This window comes from Neovison vison, chromosome 4 (assembly GCF_020171115.1).
Source record: "Neovison vison isolate M4711 chromosome 4, ASM_NN_V1, whole genome shotgun sequence".
Lineage (NCBI taxonomy): Eukaryota > Metazoa > Chordata > Mammalia > Carnivora > Mustelidae > Neogale > Neogale vison.
Window position 1 is genome coordinate 25,316,687 of NC_058094.1, and position 10,930 is coordinate 25,327,616.

Consider the following 10,930-nt stretch of genomic DNA (forward strand, 5'->3'; position numbering starts at 1 on the left):
AGACGCCGATCTTGGTGAAACATTGTTTTGATGTATTGTTGGATTTGTTTTCCTAGCATTTTATGGAGAAATTTTCCATCCATGTTCCTCAGGGATATTGGCCTGCAGTTCTTTTTTAATAGAATCTTTATCTGGTTTTAGCCTCACAGAATGAATGTGGAAGACTTCTTTCCTTTTGTATTTTCTGGAATTGTTTGACAAGAATAGATAATAAATTTTCTTCAAATATTTAGTAAAATTTACCTATGAAGCCATCTGGCCCTGGACTCCTGTTTGCTGTCTGCTGGACTACTGTTTTGATTATCTGTTCAATCCATTGCTGGTTATCAGTCTGTTCAAGTTTTCCATTTCTTCCTGTTCCAGTTTTGATAGTTTATATGTTGCTAGGAACTGTCCACTTTTTTCAGGTTATCCAAATTGTTGGCATATAGTTTTTTACAATATCATAATTATTTGTATTTCTGTAGTATTGGTTGTTATTTCTCCTCTTTCATTTGTAATTTTATTTATTTGGGTCCTTTCCCTTTTCTTTTTGGTAAGTCCTGGTAGAGGTTTATCAATTTTATAACTTTTTCCAAAAACCAGCTCCTGGTTTCATTGCTACCTTCTTTTTTTTTTCTCTCTCTCTATATATAAATATCACTTATTTCTGCTTTAATATATTATTCCCTTCCTTCTGCTGTCTTTAAGTTTCATTTGTTGTTCTTTTTCTTGCTCCTTTAGGTGCATGGTTAGGTTGTATACTTAAGATTTTTCTTGCTTGATGTAGGTCTATATCGTTACATTGTTCCCTCCTAGGATCACTTTTACTGCATCCCGAAAGTTTTGGACTATTGTGTTTTCATTTTCATTTGTTTCAATGTATGTTTTATTTCTTCTTTGATTTCCTAGCTGACCTGGTCATTGTTTATTAGCATGTTATTTAACTTCCGTGTATTTGTGTTCTTTGCAGGCTTTTTCTTGTTGTTCACTTCTCATTTAATAACATTGTGCTCAGAAAATATACATAGTATGACTTTTATCTTCTTATATTTGTTATGGCCTATTTTGTGGCCTCTTATGTGATCTATTCAAGAGAACATTCCAAGTGCACTTGAAAAGAGTGTGTAATCTGCTGGTTTAGGATGGAATGTTCTGAATATATATGTTAAGTCCATCTGGTTCATTGAGTCATTCAAAGCCATTGTCTCCTTGTTGATTTTCTGTTTAGATGATTGTCTACTAATGTAAGTGGGGTATTAATGTCTCTTGCTATTATTATTACTTATTAGTTCCCTTATGTTTATTATTACTTGTTTTATATGTTTGGGTTCTCCCAAGTTGTGCACATAAATATTTATAGTAGTTATAACTTCCTGTTGGATTGCTCCCTTTATTAGTATACTGTGTCCTTCCTTGTTTCTTGTTACAGTCTTTGTTTTAAAGTCTAGTTTGAAAAATAATGAATACTGTTTTTCTGAAAATAAATAAATTGGAAAAAAAAGTCTAGTTTGTCTGATATAATTATTAACTCTTTCTTCTGACATCCATTTACATGATAAATATTTCTCCATCCCCTCACTTTCAATCTTCAGGGGTCTTTCAATCTGAAATGAGTTTTTTATAGGCAGCATATACATGGGTCTTATTTATTTATTTTTTTAATCCATTCTGATACCCTGTGTCTTTTGACTGGAGCACTCAGTGCATTTACATTCAAAGTAATTATTGGGGGGGGGGACAAGATGGCGGGGTACTAGGAAGAGGCGTCTTTTCAGCTGGTACCCCAAAGTGAGCTGATTACCTACCAAAGAACTCTGATCACCCATGAAATCAGCCTGAGATCAGAATTATACACGTCTGGATCTCTACAGGGGCAGAAGACGCCAGTGAGCAGGTAAAGCGGAATGGGAACAGCGGACTGATATCGGAAGATAAACAAAAGGGGGAGGGAGCCACCAGAGGCGACCGGTGCGAAAGTAATACCCCGATACGAGCGAGAGCGCCCTGCGTCTGGGGACCAGCATTAACTTGTAGACTGGTTGAAAGTACTCCAAAAGAGCAAAGGATCGCGGGGGCAAATTGTGGGAATCGGGGAGGCTAGGGACAGGGGCTTAAGTCCCCGGTCCCAGACGGCCTCCCCGGCGCGGAGGCAGAGAGAGTGCGGCGGAGAAACCGGCTCCTGGTCCCTAAGCCGCCAGCGCGCCCCAGAGCGCGGGGTTCCGGCTCCTGTGAGGGGATGGGAGCCGGTCTGCAGAACGCGCGCTCGCCCTACCACAAAGCTTGAGATGCGCGCGCACGTCGCTCCAGCTCTCCTGGGTTTCTAAGGCCCGGGGGCGCTTCTTGACCCGCACCATTGTTTCAAAGTCTAAGCCGAGAGCGCGCGAAACTCTTCCCCGGACAGAGGCGTGCAAAAGCCCAGCCTGCGGCTTATGGACCAGCGCCCCGTTCTCAGTGCCCCAGACGCGCGCCGGACCCACAGCCGCCTCTGAAAAGAGGTGCGCGCAAGCCGGGCACTCCCAGCCCGGGCCGGCGGCAAAATCTCAGTGTGCGATCGCTGCTTGGAACCTCTCTGGCGGTCAGGAGCTCCCAGACAGCCGCCACTGCCTTGGCTTTGGGGACGAGCAAAATATCCTGCGCCCCCAGGGTCTGCAACTTGGAACCTGCACTGCCAGCGGCCAAGGGGGAATTTATTCAGCTTCTGCACCCAGACTGAGGCTTCTCTCTGAGACGGAGATCAGGAAGTGTTCCAGGGTGCACCTTGACTGCACCAGAGTTGATACATCCAGCTACATCTGTTCAGTCTTCTCCCACCAAAATGACTAGGAGGAGGAATGCCCAACAGAAGAAAAATACAGAGGATGGACCTTCTGCAATAGAGCTAACAGCTATCAACATAGACAATATGTCGGAAAGAGAATTCAGGCTAACAATTATCCAGGCAATAGCTAGGTTGGAGAAAGCCATGGATGACCAAACAGAATTGATTAGGGCCGAACTGAAAGCGACCAGACAGGATGTTCACAATGTTAGGGCGGAGCTTAAAGCCACCAGGGAGGAGGTCCACAATGCTCTCAATGAGTTCCAATCCAATCTAAACTCTCTCAAAGCTAGGGTAACTGAGACAGAAGATAGAATTAGTGATCTGGAAGACAAACAGATAGAGAGAAAGGATCAGGAGGAAGCCTGGAACAAACAGCTTAGATCCCACGAAAGCAGAATTAGGGAAATAAATGATGCCATGAAGCGTTCCAACATCAGAATTATTGGAATTCCTGAAGGGGAGGAGAAAGAAAGAAGTCTAGAAGATGTCGTGGAACAAGTCCTTCATGAAAACTTTCCGAATCTCGCGAATGAAACCAGCGTTCATGTACTAGAGGCTGAACGGTCTCCACCCAAGATTATACACTCCAAAAAAACATCATGACACCTGATAGTCAAATTGAGAAATTATAATTGTAGGTATAATCTCTTGAAAGCTGCCAGGGCAAAGAGGCTCCTTACTTACAGAGAGAAGCCCATCAGAATAACGTCAGACCTGTCCACAGAGAACTGGCAAGCCAGAAGAGGCTGGCAAGATATATTCAGGGCACTAAATGAGAAGAACATGCAGCCAAGAATACTTTATCCAGCAAGACTGACATTCAAAATGGATGGAGAGATAAAGAGTTTCCAAGACCGGCAAGACTTAAAAGACTATGCAACCACCAAGCTGATACTGCAGGAAATATTAAGGGGGGTTCTATAAAAGAGGAAAAATCCCAAGAATAGCATTGAACAGAAATATAGAGACATTCTACAGAAAGAAAGACTTCAAAGGTAACTCGATGTCAATAAAAACGTATCTATCAATAATCACTCTCAACGTGAATGGCCTAAATGCACCCATAAAACGGCACAGGGTTGCAGATTGGATAAAATGACAGGACCCATCCATATTCTGTCTACAAGAGACCCATTTTGAACCTAAAGATAGACGCAGACTGAAAGTGAAGGGGTGGAGAAGCATCTTTCATGCCAATGGGACTCAAAAGAAGGCTGGGGTAGCGATTCTCATATCAGATAAATTAGACTTCAAACTAAAGACTGTAGTCAGAGATACAGAAGGACACTACATAATCCTTAAAGGGACTATCCACCAAGATGATCTAACAATTGTAAATATCTATGCTCCCAATATGGGAGCAGCCAATTACTTAAGAAAACTGTTAATCAAGATAAAGAGTCATATTGATATGAATACACTAATCGTAGGTGATCTTAACACGCCTCTTTCAGAATTAGACAGATCATCGAAGCAGAAACTCAACAAAGAAACAAGAGCATTGAATGACACATTGGACCAGATGGACCTCATAGATATATACAGAACATTCCACCCTAAAACAGCAGAATACTCATTCTTCTCAAGTGCACACGGAACCTTCTCCAGAATAGACCACATACTGGGTCACAAATCAGGACTCAGCCAATACCAAAAGACTGAGATTATTCCCTGCATATTCTCAGATCACAATGCTTTGAAACTGGAGCTCAATCACAAGGAAAAGTTCCGAAGGAACTCAAACACCTGGAAGCTAAAGACCACCTTGCTTAAGAATGCTTGGATCAACCAGGAGATCAAAGAAGAACTGAAACAATTCATGGAAACCAATGGGAATGAAGACACTTCGGTCCAAAACCTATGGGATACAGCAAAGGCGGTCCTAAGGGGAAAATATATAGCCATCCAAGCCTTGCTCAAAAAAATTGAAAAATCCAGAACACACCAGCTGTCTCTACACCTTAAAGAACTGGAGGATCAACAACAAATCAAACCAACTCCACACATAAGAAGGGAAATCATCAAGATTAGAGCTGAGATCAATGAGGGAGAAACCAGAGATACAGTAGAACGTATCAATGAAACTAGAAGCTGGTTTTTTGAAAGAATCAATAAGATCAATAAGCCACTGGCTACACTAATCCGAAAGAAAAGAGAGAAATCCCAAATTCATAAAATTATGAATGAAAAGGGAGAGATCACAACTAACACCAAGGAAGTAGAAACAATTATCAGAAGTTATTACGAACAGTTATATGCCAATAAGCTTAGCAACCTAGATGAAATGGATGCGTTCCTGGAAAAATATAAACTACCAAAATTGAACCAGGAAGAAATCAACAACCTGAATAGACCGATATCTAATAACGAGATTGAAGCAGTGATCAAAAATCTCCCAAAAAACAAGAGCCCAGGACCTGACGGATTCCCTGGGGAATTCTACCAAACCTTCCAGAAGAAATAACACCTATTCTCCTGAAGCTGTTTCAAAAAATTGAAGCAGAAGGAAAACTTCCAGACTCTTTCTATGAAGCCAGCATTACCCTGATCCCCAAACCAGGCAAGGACCCTACCAAAAAGGAGAGTTTCAGACCAATATCACTGATGAATATGGATGCTAAGATTCTCAACAAGATCCTAGCCAACAGGATCCAACAACACATTAAAAAGATTATCCACCATGATCAGGTGGGATTCATCCCTGGGCTACAAGGATGGTTCAACATTCGTAAATCAATCAATGTGATACAACAAATTAATATGAGAAGAGAGAAGAACCACATGGTCCTCTCAATTGATGCAGAAAAAGCATTTGACAAAATCCAACATCCGTTCCTGATTAAAACGCTTCAAAGTATAGGGATAGAGGGAACATTTCTGAACCTCATCAAATCTATCTATGAAAGACCCACAGCAAATATCATCCTCAATGGGAAAAAGCTTGCAGCCTTCCCATTGAGATCAGGAACAAGACAAGGATGCCCACTTTCACCACTCTTGTTCAACATAGTATTAGAAGTCCTAGCAACAGCAATCAGACAACAGAGAGAAATAAAAGGTATCCAAATTGGTAATGAAGAAGTCAAACTCTCTCTCTTCGCAGATGACATGATTCTTTATATGGAAAACCCAAAAGACTCCACCCCCAAACTACTAGAACTCATACAGCAATTCAGCAGCGTGGCAGGATACAAAGTCAATGTGCAGAAATCAGTGGCTTTCTTATACACTAACAATGAAAATACAGAAAGGGAAATTAGAGAATCGATTCCATTTACTATAGCACCAAGAACCATAAGATACCTGGGAATAAACCTAACTAAAGAGGTAAAGGATCTATACTTGAGGAACTATAGAACACTCATGAAAGAAATTGAAGAAGACACAAAAAGATGGAAGACGATTCCATGCTCTTGGATCGGAAGAATAAACATTGTTAAAATGTCTATACTGCCTAGAGCAATCTATACTTTTAATGCCATTCCGATCAAAATTCCACCGGCATTCTTCAAAGAGCTGGAGCAAATAATCCTAAAATTTGTATGGAATCAGAAGAGACCCCGAATCGCTAAGGAAATGTTGAAAAACAAAAATAAAGCTGGAGGCATCACCTTACCTGATTTCAAGCTTTATTACAAAGCTGTGATCACCAAGACAGCATGGTACTGGCATAAAAACAGACACATAGACCAGTGGAACAGAGTAGAGAGCCCTGATATGGACCCTCAACTCTATGGTCAATTAATCTTCGACAAAACAGGAAAAAATATACAGTGGAAAAAAGACAGTCTCTTCAATAAATGGTGCTGGGAAAACTGGACAGCTATATGTAGAAGAATGAAACTCGACCATTCTCTTACACCGTACACAAAGATCAACTCAAAATGGATAAAAGACCTCAACGTGAGACAGGAATCTATCAGAATCTTAGAGGAGAACACAGGCAGTAATCTCTTCGATATCAGCCACAGCAACTTCTTTCAAGATACGTCTCCAAAGGCAAAGGAAACAAAAGCGAAAATAAACTTCTGGGACTTCATCAAAATCAAAAACTTCTGCACAGCAAAGGAAACAGTCAAAAAAACAAAGAGGCAACCCACGGAATGGGAGAAGATATTTGCAAATGACAGTACAGACAAAAGGTTGATATCCAGGATCTATAATGAACTCCTCAAACTCAACCCACACGAAACAGACAAACACATCAAAAAATGGGCAGAAGATATGAACAGACACTTCTCCAATCAAGAAATACAAATGGCTATCAGACACATGAAAAAATGCTCATCATCATTAGCCCTCAGGGAGATTCAAATTAAAACCACATTGAGATATCACCTTACACCAGTTAGAATGGCCAAAATTAACAAAACAGGAAACAACATGTGTTGGAGAGGATGTGGAGAAAGGGGAACCCTCTTACACTGTTGGTGGGAATGCAAGTTGGTGCAGCCTCTTTGGAGAACAGTGTGGAGATTCCTCAAGAAATTAAAAATAGAGCTTCCCTACGACCCTGCAATTGCACTCCTGGGTATTTACCCCAAAGATACAGATGTCGTGAAAAGAAGGGCCATCTGTACCCCAATGTTTATAGCAGCAATGGCCACAGTCGCCAAACTATGGAAAGAACCAAGATGCCCTTCAACGGATGAGTGGATAAGGAAGATGTGGTCCATATACACTATGGAGTATTATGCCTCCATCAGAAAGGACGAATATCCAACTTTTGTAGCAACATGGACGGGACTGGAAGAGATTATGCTGAGTGAAATCAGTCAAGCAGAGAGAGTCAATTATCATATGGTTTCACTCATTTGTGGAGCATAACCAATAGCATGGAGGACAAGGGGCGTTAGAGAGTAGTAGGGAATTTGGGTAAATTGGAAGGGGAGGTGAACCATGAGAGACTATGGACTCTGAAAAACAATCTGAGGGGTTTGAAGTGGCGGGGGAGTGGGAGGTTGGGGTACCAGGTGGTGGGTATTATAGAGGGCACAGCTTGCATGGAGCACTGGGTGTGGTGAAAAAATAATGAATACTGTTTTTCTGAAAATAAATAAATTGGGGAAAAAAAAAACAAAAATACAAAGTAATTATTGGTAGGTACACATTTATTGCCATTTTATTAGTTGTTTTGTGGTTATGTCTGTAGATTTTCTCTGAATCTTGTCTTTCATGTTTTGCTGATTTTCTTCACTGATGTATTTCTATTTCTTTATTCTTTGCATATTTATTAGTGGTTTGGGGTATATGCTACCATTAGGTTTGTATATAATCTCCTCTGCATATTAAGTTGCATATTAAGTTGTCTTTTAAGTTTGAACCCATCCTTTTTTCTTCTCCTCCTTACCTTTTAGGTATATGCTACTATATTTTATATACATTGTTGTGAGTTCTTGTCACATTGTAAGTAACTGTCACTTTTGGCTAATCCTTTACACTCAGAGTCCCCTTTAATGTTTCTTCCAGGAATTGTTTAATAGTCATGAACTTGTTTAGTTTTTGTTTGTCTGGGAAGTTCTTTATCTCTCCTTCTATTCTGAATTATGGCCTTGAGGATACAGTATTCTTGGCTGCAAATTTTTTCCATTTAGTACATTGAATATATCATGCCACTCCCACCTGGCTTCCTAAGTTTCCATTGAAAAATCTCTTGCTACTGTCATGGGTTTTCCCTTGTAAGTTAACAATGTCTTCTGTCTTGTTGCTTTCAAGATTTTTTTTCTCTGTCACTATATTTTCATGAATTTAGCCATACTAAGCCTTAGTGTGGGCCTGCTTTGGTTGATTTTGATAGGAGTTCTCTGCACCTCCTAGATCTGGATGTTTGTTTCTTTTCCCTAGAATAGGGAAGTTTTCAGCTATTATTTCTTCAAATAAAATGTCTGCCCCCCCTTCTCTTCTTCTGGGAGGCCTATAATATAAATGCTATTATATTTAATGGAATTCCTAAGTCTGTTTACATTTTGCATAATCCTTTCTCTGTTTTGTTCAGCTTTGTTGTATTCTAATACTCTCTCTTCTAAGTCATTAATTTATTTTCTTGTTTTTTCCAGCCTGCTGTTCTTTGCACCAAGCCTATTTCTTTTTTGTTTTTTTGTTTTTTAATTTTATTTATTTATTTGCAGCATAACAGTATTCATTATTTTTGCACCACACCCAGTGCTCCATGCAATCTGTGCCCTCTACAATACCCACCACCTGGTACCCCAATTTCCCAACCCCCTGCCACTTCAAACCCCTCAGATTGTTTTTCAGAGTGCATAGTCTCTCATGGTTCACCTCCCCTTCCAATTTCCCCCAATTCCCTTCTCCTCTCTAACTCCCCATGTCCTCCATGCTATTTGTTATGCTCCACAAATAAGTAAAACCATATGATAATTGACTGCCTCTGCTTGACTTATTTCACTCAGCATAATCTCTTCCAGTTTCGTCCATGTTGCTACAAAAGTTGGGTATTCATCCTTTCTGATGGAGACATAATACTCCATTGTGTATATGGACCACATCTTCCTTATCCATTCGTCCGTTGAAGGGCATCTTCGTTCTTTTCTAATCTCACTTATTGCACTTATCTCTGATTCTTTTTTTAGCTCTTTCATTTGTGGTAAGAATATTACTGGTATCTTCCGTTCTTAAGTCCAGTTGGTATTCTTATGACCATTGCTTTAACTTCTCCATCAGACATGTAACTTATATCTGTTCTGCTTAGAGCTCTAGCCATGGTCTTATTTTGTTTTTTCCTTTGAGATAAATTCCTCCATCTTGGGATTTTGTCTGTCTCTGCTTTCTTCTCTGTGTTAAAAAGCCCAGTTATGTTTCCTGTCCCTGAAAGCAGTGGCTGAAGAAGAGGTCATGTAGTGCCCAGGGTCTGGCACTTCAGGAATTGTCTCACTGTGTGTTGCATGTGCTCTGCTCTTGTGTTCTGGCTCCTCTATCCTTCAAGCCAGTCATCGGCAGAGGCTCTCCCTGCCTGTGTGGGCAGTGTTTTTCCCTACCCTGAATATGGTGAGTTTTAATTAGGTATGCTATGGTCTGCTTGTGAATGGAGAACTGTCACCACCTCCATCTGGTGAGGAGACCTGGTGTGGGCAGGGGTTTCTGCTGGTCTTCTGAGGGAGTCCCCATTGTACTGGGACTGAGGCAAGGGTGATTGAGAAGGGCACTTGTACCACAGCACAAGATGGGTGATACTTGAAGTAAGCAAGTTAGGCAGCCTGTGTCCATGCTGTTCTGTTTCCTTAGGTCGCTCTGTGCTTATGCTGAGGGGCGGGGAGGGGAAATAGCACTGGCCAGCCACTTTGTAACCAGAGATATGTCTCCATGAATGCTGCCTCTCTGGGAACCAACTATGAAAAGAGCGAATAACCTCCCCACTGTGTGCTCCGGGTATTCTTCAGATCACTATTTCCATGCTGTATGTCTGCTGGTTGTCTGCCTGCCTTCTCTCCAAAAACAGTGTAGTGTCTTTCAGGCTATATCCCAACCAAGCATGCTGACCTTTAAAACTCTAGGCTTTAAGCCCTGCTGCTTGCAAGAATTCATGAAATTCATCCCTGAGGTTTTCCAAGACAGTGCCTATTGGGAAACATTCTCCTTATGTGTTCCTCAATGTGTTCTTCTCTCTCTCTTTCCCTCTCTCTCTCTCTCTCTCTCTCTCCTCCCTCTCTCACCCTTCTCTTTAAAAATGGCTCCCTATCGCTTCTCGGCCTTTTGGCTAAGATCAAGTGTAGTATCTGTTCTTATCAGTTTAAAAATGGCTCCCTATGCTCCGCAGCAGCCAGGATTTGTTTTTCCCTTAAACCATGTCTCTATACTTCTTACATTCTTTGATGTACCCTCTTCTCTCCCTTTAACTATAAAGTTTGTTCTGTCAGTCTTCAGGTCAATTTCTGGGATATTTAGGATGATTAAATGATTATCTAGTTGTATTTGTAGGACAAGGTGAGCCTAGGGTCCTCCTACTCTGCCACCATCTTCCTGTCTCTTTCCTGCCTATGGTCTGCCAACATATTCTCTTTAAAAATTCCCTTTTCAGTAAGGGAATAAAGATAACTTTTTTGTTGTTTTTACTCTCCCAATGTATCTGTTTTTGCCAAAATATTACTTTTTTATTAAGCAATATAT

At 40.8% G+C, this 10,930-nt stretch overlaps 1 pseudogene; it reads left to right on the plus strand.

Moving 5' to 3' along the window:
• The first annotated feature begins 10,500 nt into the window (after window positions 1-10,500).
• LOC122905586 lies at window positions 10,501-10,646 on the plus strand (annotated as a pseudogene).
• Window positions 10,647-10,930: the final 284 nt, after the last annotated feature.